At 44.7% G+C, this 8,485-nt stretch overlaps 1 long non-coding RNA gene across 1 annotated transcript; it reads right to left on the reverse strand.

Annotated features, from left to right (window-relative positions):
* Positions 1–669: 669 nt before the first annotated feature.
* Positions 670–7,045, reverse strand: LOC136789465 (uncharacterized). Its single transcript, XR_010828199.1, has 2 exons — positions 6,393–7,045; positions 670–1,198 (listed from the first exon to the last, which is right to left on the reverse strand). It is a non-coding gene; the product is annotated as an uncharacterized lncRNA (long non-coding RNA).
* Between the last annotated feature and the right edge of the window lie 1,440 nt (positions 7,046–8,485).

Below are 8,485 nucleotides of genomic sequence, written 5' to 3' on the forward strand. Positions count from 1 at the left end.
TCTACCTTTTCCCGTGACCTGAGTTAGTGTTATCCCAATCTCCTGTCGCCAGCTACATTTGTAGGGACTAGTTTCGTTTGAGTATTCAGGGGTCCCCATATCCCCTACTGCTTCGTAGTACGGAGGCCTAATACCAACACACAGCCAACACCCTCTTGTTATATCCGGGTTGGTTTGATTGAGCACTTGGAAGCTAGCATTTATGACTTTCCACATACCGTTTATAGGGGCAATCATATCTCCCTCGGTAACACTGGGGAATTGGGCCAAAGGGGGTGCTGTTTCGGTCGTACTTATGCTTTTGTTAGACTGTGTGAAGCGGGGCACCGTATAAAGTGGTCCCAAACTTCGGTTGGACCCCACGGGTCGCGGTGCCTCTGGTGGCCTATTTTTCTTAATTAGAATAAATCCTCCTCTGTCGCTTCCGTGCTCATAATATCGTATTCCCCAAGTTTTTCCAAAAATCCATCCCTGATCCGTAGGGTTAGTTACATTTATCCATAAAAACGTGCAGTTTCCCCTAACGAGGGGAGCCCCACGTATCCACCTTGTTACCCTGTGGTTTACACAGCCCTTAGGTCCAAATTGGACAGCTAAATATTTGTCTTTCCCCCCACCTGGATTCCATGCTGAGGCAATAGTCTCACATCCCCAGGAAGCGCAAAAATACTGAGTTGGGACATTACAGTAACCTTTTCCTGGATGGGAGGCTGGACAAAGATAGAAATCTGATCGATTATTGCACGGTTTTACGGTTGTTATTTTGCAAAGGTCTGTCTTAAAACTGGGGGCACCAGCCGTAATGATTTGTTGTACCATAGTGGTGTCTTCCCCTCTTATCAGACTCCACTGGAAAGGCTGGTGTGGGTGGTGTTGAGTCGCGATGCAGGAGGTGATTATTGCGAGGACCCCCAAATACCAATAGGAATGGCCGAGACCCATCTTTCCCCACTAATTCACTCCTCTGCCTTGCTTGTCAGTTGGGTTGCGACCAACTACGAGGTTTTAGTTCTTCTCGGCAGCAGTAGTGTTCTTCAGGGGAGGGCCTTTGCCTTAACCCACGATACTTATCGGGTCCGTCGCAGGGTGAGCTTCAGGTCCTCAGTTCCTGGAGCAATCTCCCACTTTTCGTCATGGATCGGTCCTTTAATACGACTGGCGTGTGTCCATCCCTTTTCCGCAGTTCGAACGGCAGATTCTGTAGTGAGCAAAACAACATAGGGACCTTCCCATTGTGGTGTCAGTGAAACTTCCTTCCATGTTTTGACCAAAACTTTATCACCTGGCTGTATGTTATGTACTGCCATGTCCAACGGGGGGCGCTGTGCGATTAAATCCTTCCTCTGTAATTCCCTTCTCCGGTTCATTAGCTGTATTAGATAGGGCCTGATTTTATCATCTTGTAAACGAGGGTGATCAAGAGGTACCTCTAAATCATAAGGCATGCCATATAGCATTTCAAAGGGTGAGATTCCCAGGTCAGCCCTGGGTTTAGTACGTATGTTTAACAAGGCTAACGGCAAGCATTTTATCCAAGAAGTCTTTGTTTCTAACATGAGCTTAGTAAGTTGTTTTTTAATTTCTCCATTCATTCGTTCTACCTTTCCGGAACTCTGAGGATGCCAGGGAGTGTGATATTCCCATTTAATTCCTAAAGCTTTCATGGTATCACGGGATACTTTTGACACAAAATGTGGTCCCCGATCAGAATCAATTGTTTCTATTACCCCGTATCTAGGTATGATGTTTTCTAATAATATCTTTACCACGGTTTGAGCTGTGGCCCTTGCCGTAGGGAATGCTTCAACAAAGTTTGTGAGGTGGTCTACAATAACTAATAAGTATCTATATCGCCCCATTTTTGGAAGTTCAGTAAAGTCCAATTGAATCTTTGCAAAAGGTCGATGTGCCAATTCTCGTCCTCCTCCCGGGACCCTTTTTGTCATGTGTTGAGCATTTACCCTCCGACAAGTTATGCAATCATTTACGATTCTCTTTGCTATATTATAAATCCCTATACACATATAATATGTGGCAAATTGATCCACCAACGCCTGAGTACCCCAGTGCGTCTGTTCATGAAATCTCCATAGCACCCTCATAGCTACTGATTTTGGTAACACTTCCCGTCCATCGGGCAGTACCCATTTCCCTTTATCATTTTCTCGAATCCCCATCTGAGTCATCTTGTCCTTTTCTGTGGTAGTGAAACAGATCAGGGGGAGGGGTATGGGTTCATTTGACCACAGGGAGTTAGCCGGCCCGCACTTGTAGCAGTTTTTATAAGGCGGGCTCTCTTCCTCAGAGCAATTGCATTCAATCCCATCCACTCCCCATTCACTCCAGCAATCATAGCATGGAAATTTCTTCAAATCCTCCCCCTTTCCACAGCTCGGGCAATCAGCCCTTTTTGTCACCTCATATACACACAGGAGTGGTGCCCCTTTGGTCTCCTGGTCTGCCAAATTGTTTCCCCTAATTTGAGGGCTTGTTCCCTTCTGATGTCCCTTGACATGTACCACAGCGATGTTTTTTGGTTCCCTTACAGCTTGTAGCACTTGGGTAATTAACTCCTCATGAACCAGCCCTTTCCCTTGAGAATTAATTAGTCCCCTTTCTTCCCATATTTTTCCAAAGGTATGGATTATTCCATATGCATATTTAGAATTGGTGTATATTGTTCCACTTTTATCTTTCAGCAATTTCAGAGCTCTTAGCATTGCATATAGCTCACAGGCCTGTGCTGACCAGCTCGGGCTCAGAGGGCCTGATTCTATTACCTCGAATGTTTTTCCATTAACCAATGCATATCCCGATTTTCTTTTCCCTTCAACTACCCTCGAGGATCCGTCTACATATATCTGTTCCCCTAAGGGTAACTCCACATCTTCCAAATCAGGTCTCAATTTTACCTGCTCTTCTATATTTCTAAGGCAATTATGTTCAGGCTGCTCGCTCGGTTCACCATAAAGGAATTGGGCAGGGTTCTGTACTGAGGTTGTTTCTAATGTTAATCTGTGTGAAGATATTAAAATTCCCTCATATTTTAGCAGCCTTGCATCTGTAATCCATTTTTCAGCTTTCTGTTGCAACACCCCACATATATTGTGGGGGGATATAACTCTGATTTCTCCCCCGAATGTAATCTTTTGAGCTTCCTCCACTAATAGGGCAGCTGCCACCACTACCTGCAAGCAGCTAGGCCAACCCCTACTAACGGGGTCCAATAATTTAGATAAATAGGCCACAGGTTTTTTACTGCCTGCCCACTCTTGGGCAAGCACGCCGTAAGCAGTTCCCTCTGTACTATTTACGAACAAGAAGAATGGTTTCTTTAGCTCTGGGAAGCTTAAAACTGGCGGATGCACAAGCTCTTCCTTTAATTTTTCTAATTGCTCCTCATCTTCTTTTGTCCATTTGAGTAATCCATCCTTATTCAGCTTGTTATATAAAAATTTAACCTTTCCACTGTAATCTTCTATCCATTGTCTACAGTATCCGGTCAATCCTAACAACTGCCGTACCTGCCTTTTAGTAGCTGGGGCTTTTATCCCTAGAATTCCTTTAACCCTTTCAGGATCCAATCCTTTTGTCCCTTTATTTAACAAATGACCCAAATATTTCACTTTTTCTTCTACAAACTGCAATTTTGACTTAGACACTTTTAATCCCCGTGACCCCAAAAAATTCAGCAGGCTAATGCTAGCTTGCCTCACGGCATCCTCATCTTTCCCTGCTATTAGCAGATCATCCACATATTGAATCATTATTGTGCCCGGTATCCTATTATATTCTTGTAAAATTTGCTCCAAGGCTTGCCCGAACAAGTTTGGGGATTCTGTAAAACCCTGAGGCAAAACTGTCCACCTCAGCTGTTGTTTTCTATGTGTGTCTGGGTCCTCCCATTCGAAAGCAAAATAGTCCCTAGATTTCTCGTCCAGAGGGCATGCCCAAAATGCATCTTTCAGATCGATCACACTATACCATTGATCCTCCGGATGTAGGTGGCTCAACAGGGTGTGTGGGTTTGCCACCACAGGGAACCTGGCAACAGTTCTTTTATTAATTTCCCTTAAATCATGTACTAGTCTGTATTTACCATCTTTCTTTTTTACTGGTAAGATAGGAGTGTTAAAAGGAGACATACAAGGCTCCAACAGCCCTTGCTGCAATAATCTTTGGATCTCGGGTTTCAGCCCTCTCCTTCCTTCTTCTGAAAGAGGGTATTGTTTTATCCTAATCGGTATTTCTGTTTTTTTTACAGTTACTTTGAAAGGTCTTATATTCAATTTCCCTACGCTTTTTGAGGTATACCAGACTTCAGGATTAATATTCGCTTCGTCTTCTACTCGAAGCGGGCACAACTTAATTTCTAACTTTTTACCTATCACTCCTAACCCTATTCCTAACTCTATTATTAAATCCCTACCTAACAGATTATATTCGGCCTCCGGTACTAGGAGCAAAGATCCCTTACCCTCTTTAGAATCAGATTCAATGGTTACTTCCTTTATAACAGGGACCCCAAAGGGCTCCCCCTTTGCTCCGATCACCTGCACTTTTTCTGTAGAGGCCCTACATCCAGTGGGTAAGGTTTGAACTGTTGATCTTTCAGCCCCTGTATCTACGAGGAATTCCACCTCCTCACGCTGGGGACCCACTTTTAGTTTTATCAAGGGCTCATTTTTATTTCGGATCCCCAGCAGATAGAGCCCCTGACACCCCTATTCAGTTTTGAACATCTTCTCATCTTCCTTCTTCTGTCTGCACTCTCTTTTCATGTGACCCTTTGTGTTGCAATAGAAACAGGTCACATTTCTTTGTCCCTGGCCACTCTTTTTCTCCTTTCTGAATTTCCCATGCATGAGGCCAAACCTCCGATTCAACCCAACTCCTCTCTGTCCCTCCCGTACCGCTGCCACCATCATACGCACTTGCTTCCGTTCCTTTTCATTTTCTCTACGAACATACACCTTCTGTGCTTCCCTCAGGAGTTCATCTAACCCTCTGTCCTGCCAACCTTCTATCTTCTCTATTTTTTTTCTAATATCTATCCATGATTTTGCTACAAACTGAGCTTTGAGTAATGCCTCCCCGACGGGGGTTCCAGGATCCAGACCACTATATAACTGCAAGTTCTTTCGCAGTCTTTCTAACCATTCTGTCGGGGTTTCATCCTTTTTTTGCTGTTCATTGAAAGCTTTATTTATGTTCTGTCCCCTAGGGACAGATTCTCGTATTCCCTGAATTATGATTGTTCTTAAGTCTTGCATATGCCCTTGGTGTATAGGGTCTTGGTTGTTACAATTGGGCTGCTGCATTGGCCACTTTACGTCTGCAGCTGGCCCCTGCTGGTGCTGCTGATCCCAAATTCGCATACCGGCACGCCTAATCATTCCTCTTTCCTCTAATGTAAAGAGGATTCCCAGGATGGACTGTAATTCCTCCCAGGTATATATATTGGGACCCAGGATTTGATCTACTCGTTCTGCTACCCCCAGTGGGTCCTCCAACAGGCTTCCCATTTCTTTTTTAAAATCTCTAACATCCCCTGAGTTAAGGGGGACTGCTACATATCCCATCCCCAGCTGGGGTCCTCCCATTGCTATTTCTCGCAACGGATACAGTCCTCCTCCTAGATCAATCTTTTGATTTCTTGCCCTACTTCTAGTTATTGGCCCTTGTATCTCATGATCTGACTCTGATTCCTCTGATTCGTCTGATATTATTGGCTCGCAAAGTCCGTTAGGGACAGGGGCCGTTGGTGCAGGCGGTGGTACATAGGGTGGGGGTGGTGGTGGGATTTCTAAGTCTCTCCTCTTCTTATTCTTCTTATTCCTCCCTCCTTTTTCTTTTAGAGGGTATAAATGCGTCCTCAAATCTGAATTTATCCAGAGGTGCGCATACTCGCTTTCTTCCAAGTTAGAGGGCTCTTTGGAGTTTACATAAATATTTAAGGCTTGACATACCCAATCCTCAAAAGAACCAAACGGGGGTCAGAAAACACTGTCCCCTTTTATGGGCTTATTGCCCCACACTTCAATACTATAATAAATCATTTTAACTTTGTTCTTTCCCCGCCTAGAAGGGGAATCATTCCAATGTTTAATCATTAACCCTAACGGGCTATCAGAGGGAATGGAGGGTATCCCTATACCACTGGATTCCCTTCCCATGGGGCCAGAAGGCTTACTTTTCTTCTGCCCCATCGTCCGGAACACCTTCACACACTCACACACAACGCTTCCCCCTTTTCGTGGGCCAGGCCCTCGCGGGATGTGGGAACCACACTACCGAGGGGTCCACACTCGCTTCGTCCGCAATTGGACGTCTCGTATGTCGTGTTCCAGGATTTCCAACCCCAACCGAATGGATCACCGGCCTATACTTACTCAATCCTGAGTCTTCATTCGGTCTTCATGCACAAAGATTGCTTGGGGTTACCGGTTTTATTTGCTTGTGCCTAATTTTAGGGTTCGTCGGTGAAGGGCTCGAGTGAGGCTTTCCCTTCCAGGGGCCGCCGAAATCGGCGGGGCGCCTCCCCCGAAAGGGTCCTCAGTCAATTTGCCTTTATCCGAGTCACGGCACCAAATTTGTTATAAGCGAGACCACGCAATTTTCTGGTCTATCGAAGATAATTTATTAATTAAGTAAGCAGGTACAAGCAAAACAGCGCTGGGCGGCTGGGGAGTCTCCGCTCCACCACAGCACGCAACTTTCCCTTTTCAGTGTCGCCGTTTTATAGCATCCAAGTTCGGCTTGTCAGCATCCAAGTTTCGGCTTGTCAGGACTTGTTGAATCTTCTGAAGCTGTGCAGTTCGTTCTGTTTCTTTCAATGATCATGGGTTGTGCTCGTGTTCAAGGGTAGCAAAAGCAAAAGCAGCAAACAGTATTTCACAGAGTCTTTGTTTTACCAAGGACGTTTATCCAACACCCCCCCTCCCCACTATCTACTCGCTTAGTCTTCCCCTTAACAAGGTCGTAAATTGCAAAACCTTATCTTCTCAGCAGATTCTCTGAATTCCTTTTAAAGACAATGAACAAACACCAGCCAGCAGGACTAGGGAAGTGATTGTCCTGCTGTACTCAGCTCTTATGAGGCCGCACCCTGAGTACTGTGTTCAGTTTGGGGCCCCTCACAACAAGAAGGATATTGAGGTGCCAGAGAAGTGTGTGTCCAGAGAAGGGCAACAAAGCTGGTGAAGGGTCTGGAGAACAAGTCTTATGAGGAGCGGCTGAGGGAGGTGGGGTTGTTTAGCCTGGAGAAAAGGAGGCTCAAGGGAGACTTTATCGTGCTCTATAATTACCTTAAAGGAGGCTATAGCGAGGTGGGGATCGGTCTCTTCTCCCAAGCACTAAGTGATAAGGCAAGAGGAAATGGTCTTAAGTTGCACCAGGGGAGGTTTAGGTTGGATATTAGGAAAAATTTCTTCCCTGAAAGGGTTGTGAAGTATTGGAACAGACTGCCCAGGAAAGTAGCTGAGTCACCATCCCTGGAGGTCTTCAAAAAGCGTGTAGATGTAGAGCTTAGTGACATGACTTAATGGTGGACTTGGTGGTTCTAGGTTAAAGGCTGGATTTAATGATCAGCGATTAAAACAAAACCCCTGCAGATCCTGCATCCTTAGAATCCTCAAATCAAGAGTGGATTCCTTGCATCTTGGACACTTCACATTTTAGTCAAGAAACAGTTATGCTCAATGAAAGGGCATTGCACTCAGTGTAAGGGCAACTGTGTGAAAGTTAATGGTCTGATACACAGGCAGTCAAACAAGATCAGACAAGACCTTATGGTCTTTATGTATCATAAAAAGGATTGTAACACTACAAATTTCATATTATCCTTATTTGAGTCACTTTAAATTTCACAGCATAGCTAGCCAGTCAAAAAAGGTGATTCTCTCACTATATTTAGCACTGTTGTGGCCTCACCTTGAATTTTGTGTGCAGTTCTGGTCTCTACAATATAAAAAGGATGGTAAGGTCCTTGAAAAAGTCCAGAAAGTAACATTTAACATCAAATTTACTTATTTGAGGATATTTGAATTTTTGATTTAATAGAGTGATCCAGCAATATATTTAAATTGCAATACAGGTGTAACTTACACTTAGGAAAATATAGTGATTGCAATGTACGGTTTGATCATAATACCAGTGTGATCCCCATTATTAGCCTTTATAATGACATAAATATATAGATTTGAAGGGTGGACCATCTGGTGCATAAGGAATTGTCTCGATGGCTGCACCCAGAGAGCAGTGGTCAATGGCTCTATGTCCAGGTGGAGGCCAGTGATGAGTGGTGTCCCTCAGGGGTCTGTCTTGGGACCGGTGCTTTTCAATATCTTCATCAGTGACATAGACAATGGGATTGAGTGCACCCTCAGCCAGTTTGCAGATGACACCAAGCTGAGTGGTGAAGTTGATACAACAGAAGGAAGAGATGCCATTCAAAGAGACCTGGACAGGCTGGAGAAGTGGGCCC

The sequence above is a fragment of the Anser cygnoides genome, unplaced genomic scaffold, assembly GCF_040182565.1.
Source record: "Anser cygnoides isolate HZ-2024a breed goose unplaced genomic scaffold, Taihu_goose_T2T_genome scaffold_46_1, whole genome shotgun sequence".
Taxonomy (NCBI): domain Eukaryota; kingdom Metazoa; phylum Chordata; class Aves; order Anseriformes; family Anatidae; genus Anser; species Anser cygnoides.